This window comes from Mustela erminea, chromosome 9 (genome assembly GCF_009829155.1).
Source record: "Mustela erminea isolate mMusErm1 chromosome 9, mMusErm1.Pri, whole genome shotgun sequence".
NCBI lineage: Eukaryota > Metazoa > Chordata > Mammalia > Carnivora > Mustelidae > Mustela > Mustela erminea.
The window spans coordinates 44468821-44474861 of record NC_045622.1 but is presented as its reverse complement, the minus strand read 5'-3'; the positions used below and the strand labels follow the sequence as shown (position 1 = coordinate 44474861).

Sequence of the window (6041 nt, the reverse complement as noted above, 5' to 3'; positions counted from 1 at the left end):
AGAGGGTCCTTGAAGAGTGTCTGGGATGGACTGGTGGGTGGATACTGCTGGAGGGGAAGTGAGGTTGTGACCATGGTTCAGGTGTGAGTTAAGTACGTTCAGAGCAAGGTAGCTAAGGTGTGAGTGAAGGGAAAGTGGTAAATGTGAGGGGCATTTTGAAGAAGACATTGAATAACAAGGAAAAAGACAAGGAAGCAAGCTAAGTTCACCCCTAAGGATGGATGGGTTTTTCTCTGGAGGACAGTTGGTTTGTTGGGGAGTTTCATGGTTTCATTTTTAGACATGAACATGTCTGAATAGTTTAAGTGGTTGTCCTCTAAGAAGAGCATGTCTCTGTAGGCAGCTAGAAATGAGAATATGATTCTCAGGGCTAGACACATAGAGCTCTTAAATGATTCATACCAAGGCAGTTGTTGAAACCATAAAAGTGGATGCTTGTGTATGAAGGAGAAAATTACAAAAAGAAAAATGTATAGGTAAATTATTGGAAGGAAAAAAAGGAATTATAAGTCTTGCATTATATTATTTCCATCTCTTGTAGTACCCATTCAACTTGTCCCACAAATCTTTTTTTTTTTTTTTAATCATGAAAAAACTGTATTTAGATTTAGCCAGCTGGACTCAGTTTAGATGATCCCAATTTTGTTGGCAACATCCAAAGCATCATAGTCAGGGGCCAGCCGAACGTATGCCTTCTTCTCTCCATCAGGCCTGATTAAGGTGTTGACCTTGGCTACATCAATGTCATAGAGCTTCTTCACAGCCTGTTTGATCTGGTGCTTGTTGGCCTTGACATCCACAATGAACACAAGTGTGTTGTATTCTGTTTTCTTCATGGCTGACTCAGTAGTCAGGGGGAACTTGATGATGGCACAGTGGTCAAGCTTGTTTCTCCTGGGGGCGCTCTTTCGAGGGTATTTGGGCTGCCTTCGGAGACGCAGAGTCTTGGGTCATCGGAACGTAGATGATGCGCGGATCTTCTTTTTTTTGTGACTGCGGACGCCTTTCAGCACCGCTTTCTTGGCTTTCAAAGCCTTTGCTTTGGCTTCGGCTTTGGGAGGGGCAGGGGCTTCCTTCTTAGCTTTCGGCTCCATCTCCGTAAAAGGGAAAGCCCACAAATCTTTCTTTATGAAAATATTAGGAATCTTTTCATTTATGGATAATTGCATTAGGAAAGATAGCTTAGCTTAGACTTAAATCCCAAATCTCAGTGGGCAAGAAGTAATTCTCGTTCATTCTAGCCTGTTTGTCCCTCCCACTCGCATTTTATTAGCCAAAAAAAGCCACGTAGCCACATCAGTCTTAGTACTAGAAGTCCTAGCCTCAGCAATCAGTCTTAAAAGAGGTGGGAAGTTCAGTACTCTCTTGTGCATTAATGGAGAGTGGGAATTGTTGTGAATAGTTCTAACAATAACCGTAATAACATTTTCCCTTAGACATTTTTCTATAACTGTGGCTTCGCCACCCTTTTATCTGTATCATAAGTAAAATGTTCCTGGTACAAACATTTTATAAGCAGTGGTACCATAGCAAAGTTCCTGTGTGAAATATTCTATTTCTTGTGTTTTCTCCTTGTTTTGACACCAAGCCTTCCTTTGGGTCCATGGTTGGCTCTCTTCTTTCCTTCCCCAATTTTGGAACTAAAGAGACTCAGGAAGATACTACACCCATGATCTTTACCCCTCTTTCTCCTGCCTTTGGTTCCACTTCTCCTCCTCCTTTTACAAGAATAAATTCCTTCCCTCTAGGTCCTGCCATACTTCCTTCTTCTACTTTCTCACTTCCTTATCACTCAGAACTTAAGGCCATTGCAGGGCAAAATAACCAGCTGACATGTAATTGTTATTACTCAATCTACTCTCTATTCTGTCCAACATTCATTAGCTGGTTATCCTGATTTGCACAGACTGTTTTCATCCCATAAGTTGTTGACTTGATCATTCTAATCAGAATTAACTTTTGTTTCCATCAGAATCCCATAGAATGTTGTTTGAACCTCTAATATGATTATCACAGTCTTCCCTGCCTCAGGGTTCTATATGGTTCCTCCCTAAATCATGACATCCTTATAGATTAAGCTGTAATTTGCATGTAATAGATACTCAATAATTGTTGAGCACTGATGATTCTCATATGTGACCAAATTCACCTTTAGTTTTGGTAACATTTGGATATATCTTGATTCAGCAATTCACACTTATTAGGGTCTTGCTCATAGGTAGAAAAAAAATTCTTAGATGGAAAATAAAATTACTTGTTCCAGAAACTGCTGAAGAAGTTCAGTACAACTGAAACCTAACACACAGGGTGAAGGATGGCAAGAGACAAAGCTAGAAAGACGAGCAGGTGTCAGATCTAAAGGGTCTTTGTGTGTCAAACTAAGGAATTTTAACTGCAAAGCTATGAATCATGTCCCAAGTCCTCTCCAAGGCAAGTGGGAACTAGAGTGCTACTCGGGGATTGTAGTTCTGAAATGCCAACTGAATATTACCTCCACCTTAAAAGACCACCAGAGACGTGAGTCAAAGCCAAGCAGCAAGGGTCATTTATTGCAGGTTCGAACCTGGACCTCTGCGCCGAGAGGTCCAGAGCTGGGTTGGTGCAGGGTTTTTATAGACAGGTACAAACAAGTTTCGGGTGGGGCTGAGGGGGCTGATTGACAGCGGGTGAAGGGGGGGGTGCAAGGCGCCAGCTTTTGCTTTGTCCGCAGCCAGCCTCCTGCTCCTTCAGTTCCAGAAACTAGGTCTGGTTATGGGTAGGGTGAGACTTCTCCTTAAGCTGCAGAGAAGGGAACTGAGAGGATTTCAAGTAGAGACCCAGAGACAAAACCAGGATTTACTCAAAGCTGAGAAGAAAAACCAGCAATAATTAATATGAAACATGAACTGAAGGGAGTAGAACAGCAAAGAAGTCAAAGCAGAGGGCCAGAGGGACCACCTAGTGTGGATTCTTCAAGCTTTCTCTCCCCTTTCTGGGCTCTTTCAGCCGGTTCTCTGGGCAGGAGAGGAAAATTCTAAACCAGTTTGGACCCAAGGTCCTCCAAAGAATTTAAGCAAAGAATGATGGGGACTGCCACTGTCTTACTTACTAGAGCACACAGCATCTTGTTGTGTCCTATGAGCCCTGCCCACCATGTATCTGGCCCACAGTAAGTACAGAGTAAGTCCTCAGTAAACATTTAGTGAGCAATATGGACTTCCTGCTAATTGTTAAGCATGAAAATGCTTTTGTTTAGTCTGTTTATATGTTGTGTGAGTATAATGCCACAAGAAAACTGATTTCACACAATCCCACAAGAATTCTTTTATTTTAATAAATACCAACTAAAATCACATTACTTACCAGTCATTCAAATGTAAAACTAACCTTTTCTTCAGCAGTGTCTCAGGTATGCAAACGTAAATCCTATGCATTAAGAAATAAAATAGAGGGGCGCCTGGGTGGCTCAGTGGTTTGGGCTGCTGCCTTCGGCTCGGGTCATGATCTCAGGGTCCTGGGATCGAGCCCTGCATCGGGCTCTCTGCTCCGCAGGAAGCCTGCTTCCCTCTTTCTCTCTCTCTCTCTCTCTCTGCCTGCCTCTCTGCCTACTTGTGATCTCTGTCTGTCAAATAAATAAATAAAATCTTTAAAAAAAAAAAAAAAAGAAATAAAATAGAAAAGAAACTACCCCAAAAGAAGAACCAAATGAAATATAAGAACAAGTAGTCTATATAAATATAACACAAGTAGTCTAGCAGTAATGTGGTAGAGGTCTCCATAACTATAGTCATCCAGAAACAGTGGCTGAGATGATTATAAAACATAAGTTTAAATAGCACCATGCTGTTCATAGATCTTGGCTGTATATGTGTGTGAGCTGCTGATCATAACTCAGGTTGGGTGGCTAGAAGTAATGATGGCAATGGCAAAAGCTAGAAAATCTCCTGAGAAGAAGCCTCACTATTTGCCTTCCGTTCTAAAGCTGGGGCGGAGGGGGGGTGGGTGGGAAACAGGTAAGCTTTGGGCCCAGTCCATCAGGAGAGAGGGCTTTAAAATAAAACAGTTGAAAAGGGTGTGACCAGCCTGTACACATGTCACAATGGTGCCATCATGAGACAAGTCCATGTAACATAAAAATCAGGGGAGGAAATACTACAAGTGAAGATAAAACTGGCAAGAGCTGCAGAGGGTTACCCTTTCTCTACCCTCCCCATTCACCCCCACCCCAACCCCGCAGCACAGGTATCAGGTATCTTGCAAATGTGCATATGTAACATTTGAATGGAGTTCTAGCCTAAGTTAAGTCAACAGACATTTAAAGCTGTACTTTGATTTCAATTATTTACATGAATTTTCTGGCTCAAATTTCAGGATGATTCCATCATACTTAGCATCACCAGAGAACAGAAGGCAGCATTCTTTCTCTGCAAAGAGATCCCTTGGGGTGCAATAAAAAGTAAGTGTTTGGTCTTTGTTCCTTGCTCCTAAGTCCTTGGAGTGATAGGATTGTCTTTTGTATGCTAAGGAGATGACTGATGGCTGGGGCCTCATAGCTTCAGAATGGTGGGGTGGTGGTGGTGGGCTAGAAAGACCAAACCTGGCAACCCCCAATCTCCAGGCAGGGGAGACTAGGAGCTAAAGATTGAGTTCAATCACTAATGGCCAATGATATCATCAGTCATTCCTATGCAATGAAACCTCCATAAAAACCCATTAAAGATGAGGTTTGGATAGCTTTCAAGTTGGCGAACACATGGAGGTATGGGGAGGGTGGTACACCCCCACTCCATGAGGACAGAAGCTCCTACAACTCAGGGTGCTTCCAGACTTTGCTCTGTGTACCTGTGCAGCTGGCTGTTCATTCGTATCCTTTATAATAAACAAGTAGACACAAATGAAATGACTTCTAGAGTTCTGTGAGCTGTTCTAGCAAATTTTTGAACCTAAGAAGAGCACAGTGGGAGTCCGCAATTTATACCTGCCTGTTCAGAAGCACATACAGGGGTGGCTTGGGACTTGCAATTGGCATCTGAAAATAAGCAGTCTTGTAGGATTGAGCCCTTAAACCTATGAAGTCTAACTTCAGGTAGTTAGTGTTAGAACTGAATTGTGCCACATCCAGTTGATGTCCAAAGAATCAGAGAATTGGTGTGAGGGAAAAACAAACAAACAAACATACATTTGGTGTCAAAAGTGTTGTGAGTCAAAACAGCTCACCCCTGATTAAATATATCTTTTTAATCTTATTGTTTTATCTATTTGTTGAAAAATTAGTATTTAGCAAAATCTCATAGGTTCTCTGACTCTGTGTGTGCATGTATCCCAACTGTGCCATCAGGTGAGGTTTTTGAATAATGAGTTTGGTAAGTATAGAGGTGAATCTGAGATTTTTTTCTCCTCAAACATTTCAGGTCTAGATTTAATGTTGCTCTGTTCTTTCTCCTCCGTATTCCTTACTTCCTTCAAGTAAACTTCAAGCTCATTCATCACTTTTGGAAGCCGATATCAATGCCACCCTGATATCAATGCCATCCTCTTCAGTCACCTCTCTGCTTGGTTCTGCAGAAACTCCGTTTTCTAACACTTTCTGTAAGGCAGAAGAATCAGGAACTGTTTCAAGCCTCAAAGACATGGTAGGATTTACCATGTGATTTTAGGTCATCACTGAGACCAGAGGCTACGCAGAAGATAGATTTGGGGAAGGAGGCTAGAGGTGTCATGCATGAAATCACAGGTTCTGGAGTCAGCTAGACCTGAGTCCAAATCCAGTTTCTAACACTTATTGACCCTATAACTTTCAACAACCTACTTATGCTCTCCAAACCTGCATTTCTTCATGAAGGGCCATAGTAATGGTTTTCAATTAAGTCATAAAGTGCTTAATGTAAACACTGGCACGTAGTAAGCACTCACAAATGGTAAAGCATTAAGTTTAAATGCTGTGTTGTTATGTGAGTGTTTTTCAGTTGGGTCTTAGCTAGATTTTTAAACTCTTTCTTGGGGTGCCTGGGTGGCTCAGGTGGGTTAAAGCCTCTGCCTTTGGCTCAGGTCATGATCTCAGG

At 42.0% G+C, this 6041-nt stretch overlaps 1 pseudogene; it reads right to left on the bottom strand.

The window, feature by feature from the left end:
- Positions 1–626: 626 nt before the first annotated feature.
- Positions 627–1094, bottom strand: LOC116598529 (annotated as a pseudogene).
- Between the last annotated feature and the right edge of the window lie 4947 nt (positions 1095–6041).